This window comes from Hyperolius riggenbachi, chromosome 7 (genome assembly GCF_040937935.1).
Source record: "Hyperolius riggenbachi isolate aHypRig1 chromosome 7, aHypRig1.pri, whole genome shotgun sequence".
In the NCBI taxonomy this organism is placed as follows: Eukaryota; Metazoa; Chordata; class Amphibia; order Anura; family Hyperoliidae; genus Hyperolius; species Hyperolius riggenbachi.
This window is the reverse complement of record NC_090652.1, coordinates 31971839-31976838: the sequence shown is the minus strand read 5'-3', so window position 1 is coordinate 31976838 and position 5000 is coordinate 31971839. Positions and strand designations below refer to the sequence as shown.

At 39.1% G+C, this 5000-nt stretch overlaps 7 non-coding genes across 7 annotated transcripts; all 7 read left to right on the top strand.

The window, feature by feature from the left end:
• Window positions 1-343: 343 nt before the first annotated feature.
• On the top strand, window positions 344-415 carry TRNAC-GCA (transfer RNA cysteine (anticodon GCA)). Its single transcript has one exon. It is a non-coding gene; the product is annotated as a tRNA-Cys (tRNA).
• A 571-nt stretch (window positions 416-986) lies between these two features.
• TRNAC-GCA (transfer RNA cysteine (anticodon GCA)) lies at window positions 987-1058 on the top strand. Its single transcript has one exon. It is a non-coding gene; the product is annotated as a tRNA-Cys (tRNA).
• Window positions 1059-1781: 723 nt separating this feature from the next.
• TRNAC-GCA (transfer RNA cysteine (anticodon GCA)) lies at window positions 1782-1853 on the top strand. Its single transcript has one exon. It is a non-coding gene; the product is annotated as a tRNA-Cys (tRNA).
• Window positions 1854-2425: 572 nt separating this feature from the next.
• Window positions 2426-2497, top strand: TRNAC-GCA (transfer RNA cysteine (anticodon GCA)). Its single transcript has one exon. It is a non-coding gene; the product is annotated as a tRNA-Cys (tRNA).
• A 723-nt stretch (window positions 2498-3220) lies between these two features.
• Window positions 3221-3292, top strand: TRNAC-GCA (transfer RNA cysteine (anticodon GCA)). Its single transcript has one exon. It is a non-coding gene; the product is annotated as a tRNA-Cys (tRNA).
• Window positions 3293-4015: 723 nt separating this feature from the next.
• On the top strand, window positions 4016-4087 carry TRNAC-GCA (transfer RNA cysteine (anticodon GCA)). Its single transcript has one exon. It is a non-coding gene; the product is annotated as a tRNA-Cys (tRNA).
• Window positions 4088-4659: 572 nt separating this feature from the next.
• On the top strand, window positions 4660-4731 carry TRNAC-GCA (transfer RNA cysteine (anticodon GCA)). Its single transcript has one exon. It is a non-coding gene; the product is annotated as a tRNA-Cys (tRNA).
• Window positions 4732-5000: the final 269 nt, after the last annotated feature.

The window sequence follows — 5000 nt, the reverse complement described above, 5'->3', positions numbered from 1 at the left end:
TGAGAAGTTTCTGGGTCTGACGAAAGTGTCTCTTGCGGCCATGGTCTGTAACATGCTCATCATTCTAGCTTTCATGCAGATTATTATGCAAATTGTGAGCGTCATGGAAGTGGGACATTCAAATACACTTCCTGACGATTAACGCATTTCCAAGCTGCCTACAATATTAATTCAATTTGCATGCAACCTGGATTTATTACTGTCTCATTGACCATCTCTAGTCTCTAAGAGTTATCATTTAACTCTGTCCAACCTTAACAAACTCCAAGTTAATGCTTGAAATGCTTTCATGGACTACATGAGAGAAACTATTTAAAATGGTCAGAAAAGCTGAACAGAGCGTGGGGGTATAGCTCAGTGGTAGAGCATTGGACTGCAGATCGAGAGGTCCTTGGTTCAAATCCGAGTACCCCCTTGACATGATCTAGCTCTTTGCTCTTTCTCTAAACTCTTTACATAAACCAATACTCTCAAGGCAGTAATAAAGAGAACTACGTTAATCAAAATATCCCGTTATGCTGCAGAATCGTAGTAACTTGGTGAAAGTTCACATGCTCCCTCCAAGCAACCACATTTCTGAAGTGTTCTTTTCTTTACATATTCAAAGTAAATTTGTTTTTCTTTCCATACGTATTTTAAAGGATCCTGCAAAAGAACAGCAAAAGCTACAAAATGTCTACAATGTAAGTCCTCCACTCAAATTAGAAAAGCAGAAGAACTTTGGGCTTCTACATCTGCTGCCAAATACACATGTGCTGGGGTCTAATGCACTTCCTGACGATTAACGCATTTCCAAGCTGCCTACAATATTAATTCAATTTGCATGCAACCTGGATTTATTACTGTCTCATTGACCATCTCTAGTCTCTAAGAGTTATCATTTAACTCTGTCCAACCTTAACAAACTCCAAGTTAATGCTTGAAATGTTTTCATGGACTACATGAGAGAAACTATTTAAAATGGTCAGAAAAGCTGAACAGAGCGTGGGGGTATAGCTCAGTGGTAGAACATTCGACTGCAGATCGAGAGGTCCTTGGTTCAAATCCGAGTGCCCCCTTGATATGATCTAGCTCTTTGCTCTTTCTCTAATCTCTTTACATAAACCAATACTCTCAAGGCAGTAATAAAGAGAACTACAATAATCAAAATATCCCGTTATGCTGCAGAATCGTAGTAACTTGGTGAAATTTCACATGCTCCCTCCAAGCAACCACATTTCTGAAGTGTTCTTTTCTTTACATACCCAAAGTAAATTTGTTTTTTTTTTCGATACGTATTTTAAAGGATCCTGCAAATGAACAGCAAAAGCTACAAAATGTCTACAATGTAAGTCCTCCACTCAAATTAGCAAAGCAGAAGAACTTTGGGCTTCTACATCTGCTGCCAAATACACATGTGCTGGGGTCTAATGCAGTGGCAGAAATGGCAACTGCAGAATGAGAAGTTTCTGGGTCTGACGAAAGAGTCTCTTGCGGCCATGGTCCGTAACATGCTAATCATTCTATCTTTCATGCAGATTATTATGCAAATTGTGAGCGTCATGGAAGTGGGACATTCAAATACACTTCCTGACGATTAACGCATTTCCAAGCTGCCTACAATATTAATTCAATTTGCATGCAACCTGGATTTATTACTGTCTCATTGACCATCTCTAGTCTCTAAGAGTTATCATTTAACTCTGTCCAACCTTAACAAACTCCAAGTTAACGCTTGAAATGCTTTCATGGACTACATGAGAGAAACTATTTAAAATGGTCAGAAAAAGTGAACAGAGCGTGGGGGTATAGCTCAGTGGTAGAGCATTCGACTGCAGATCAAGAGGTCCTTGGTTCAAATCCGAGTGCCCCCTTGCTATGATCTAGCTCTTTGCTCTTTCTCTAAACTCTTTACATAAACCAATACTCTCAAGGCAGTAATAAAGAGAACTACGTTAATCAAAATATCCCGTTATGCTGCAGAATCGTAGTAACTTGGTGAAAGTTCACATGCTCCCTCCAAGCAGCCACATTTCTGAAGTGTTCTTTTCTTTACATAGCCAAAGTAAATTTGTTTTTTCTTTCCATACGTATTTTAAAGGATCCTGCAAAAGAACAGCAAAAGCTACAAAATGTCTACAATGTAAGTCCTCCACTCAAATTAGCAAAGCAGAAGAACTTTGGGCTTCTACATCTGCTGCCAAATACACATGTGCTGGGGTCTAATGCACTTCCTGACGATTAACGCATTTCCAAGCTGCCTACAATATTAATTCAATTTGCATGCAACCTGAATTTATTACTGTCTCATTGACCATCTCTAGTCTCTAAGAGTTATCATTTAACTCTGTCCAACCTTAACAAACTCCAAGTTAACGCTTGAAATGCTTTCATGGACTACATGAGAGAAACTATTTAAAATGGTCAGAAAAGCTGAACAGAGCGTGGGGGTATAGCTCAGTGGTAGAGCATTCGACTGCAGATCGAGAGGTCCTTGGTTCAAATCTGAGTGCCCCCTTGACATGATCTAGCTCTTTGCTCTTTCTCTAAACTCTTTAAATAAACCAATACTCATAAGGCAGTAACAAAGAGAACTACGTTAATCAAAATATCCCGTTATGCTGCAGAATCATAGTAACTTGGTGAAAGTTCACATGCTCCCTCCAAGCAACCACATTTCTGAAGTGTTCTTTTCTTTACATATTCAAAGTAAATTTGTTTTTTCTTTCCATACGTATTTTAAAGGATCCTGCAAATGAACAGCAAAAGCTACAAAATGTGTACATTGTAAGTCCTCCACTCAAATTAGCAAAGCAGAAGAACTTTGGGCTTCTACATCTGCTGCCAAATACACATGTGCTGGGGGCTAATGCAGTGGCAGAAATGGCAACTGCAGAATGAGAAGTTTCTGGGTCTGACGAAAGTGTCTCTTGCGGCCATGGTCCGTAACATGCTCATCATTCTAGCTTTCATGCAGATTATTATGCAAATTGTGAGCGTCATGGAAGTGGGACATTCAAATACACTTCCTGACGATTAATGCATTTCCAAGCTGCTTACAATATTAATTCAATTTGCATGCAACCTGGATTTATTACTGTCTCATTGACCATCTCTAGTCTCTAAGAGTTATCATTTAACTCTGTCCAACCTTAACAAACTCCAAGTTAACGCTTGAAATGTTTTCATGGACTACATGAGAGAAACTATTTAAAATGGTCAGCAAAGCTGAACAGAGCGTGGGGGTATAGCTCAGTGGTAGAGCATTCGACTGCAGATCGAGAGGTCCTTGGTTCAAATCCGAGTGCCCCCTTGATATGATCTAGCTCTTTGCTCTTTCTCTAATCTCTTTACATAAACCAATACTCTCAAGGCAGTAATAAAGAGAACTACAATAATCAAAATATCCCGTTATGCGGCAGAATCGTAGTAACTTGGTGACAGTTCACATGCTCCCTCCAAGCAACCACATATCTGAAGTGTTCTTTTCTTTACATATCCAAAGTAAATTTGGTTTTTCTTTCCATACGTATTTTAAAGGATCCTGCAAAAGAACAGCAAAAGCTACAAAATGTCTACAATGTAAGACCTCCACTCAAATTAGCAAAGCAGAAGAACTTTGGGCTTCTACATCTGCTGCCAAATACACATGTGCTGGGGTCTAATGCAGTGGCAGAAATGGCAACTGCAGAATGAGAAGTTTCTGGGTCTGACGAAAGTGTCTCTTGCGGCCATGGTCCGTAACATGCTCATCATTCTAGCTTTCATGCAGATTATTATGCAAATTGTGAGCGTCATGGAAGTGGGACATTCAAATACACTTCCTGACGATTAACGCATTTCCAAGCTGCCTACAATATTAATTCAATTTGCATGCAACCTGGATTTATTACTGTCTCATTGACCATCTCTAGTCTCTAAGAGTTATCATTTAACTCTGTCCAACCTTAACAAACTCCAAGTTAACGCTTTAAATGCTTTCATGGACTACATGAGAGAAACTATTTAAAATGGTCAGAAAAGCTGAACAGAGCGTGGGGGTATAGCTCAGTGGTAGAGCATTCGACTGCAGATCAAGAGGTCCTTGGTTCAAATCCGAGTGCCCCCTTGACTTGATCTAGCTCTTTGCTCTTTCTCTAATCTCTTTACATAAACCAATACTCTCAAGGCAGTAATAAAGAGAACTACAATAATCAAAATATCCCGTTATGCTGCAGAATCGTAGTAACTTGGTGAAAGTTCACATGCTCCCTCCAAGCAACCACATTTCTGAAGTGTTCTTTTCTTTACATATCCAAAGTAAATTTGTTTTTTCTTTCCATACGTATTTTAAAGGATCCTGCAAAAGAACAGCAAAAGCTACAAAATGTCTACAATGTAAGTCCTCCACTCAAATTAGCAAAGCAGAAGAACTTTGGGCTTCTACATCTGCTGCCAAATACACATGTGCTGGGGTCTAATGCACTTCCTGACGATTAACACATTTCCAAGCTGCCTACAATATTAATTCAATTTGCATGCAACCTGGATTTATTACTGTCTCATTGACCATCTCTAGTCTCTAAGAGTTATCATTTAACTCTGTCCAACCTTAACAAACTCCAAGTTAACGCTTTAAATGCTTTCATGGACTACATGAGAGAAACTATTTAAAATGGTCAGAAAAGCTGAACAGAGCGTGGGGGTATAGCTCAGTGGTAGAGCATTCGACTGCAGATCGAGAGGTCCTTGGTTCAAATCTGAGTGCCCCCTTGACATGATCTAGCTCTTTGCTCTTTCTCTAAACTCTTTAAATAAACCAATACTCATAAGGCAGTAACAAAGAGAACTACGTTAATCAAAATATCCCGTTATGCTGCAGAATCATAGTAACTTGGTGAAAGTTCACATGCTCCCTCCAAGCAACCACATTTCTGAAGTGTTCTTTTCTTTACATATTCAAAGTAAATTTGTTTTTTCTTTCCATACGTATTTTAAAGGATCCTGCAAATGAACAGCAAAAGCTACAAAATGTGTACATT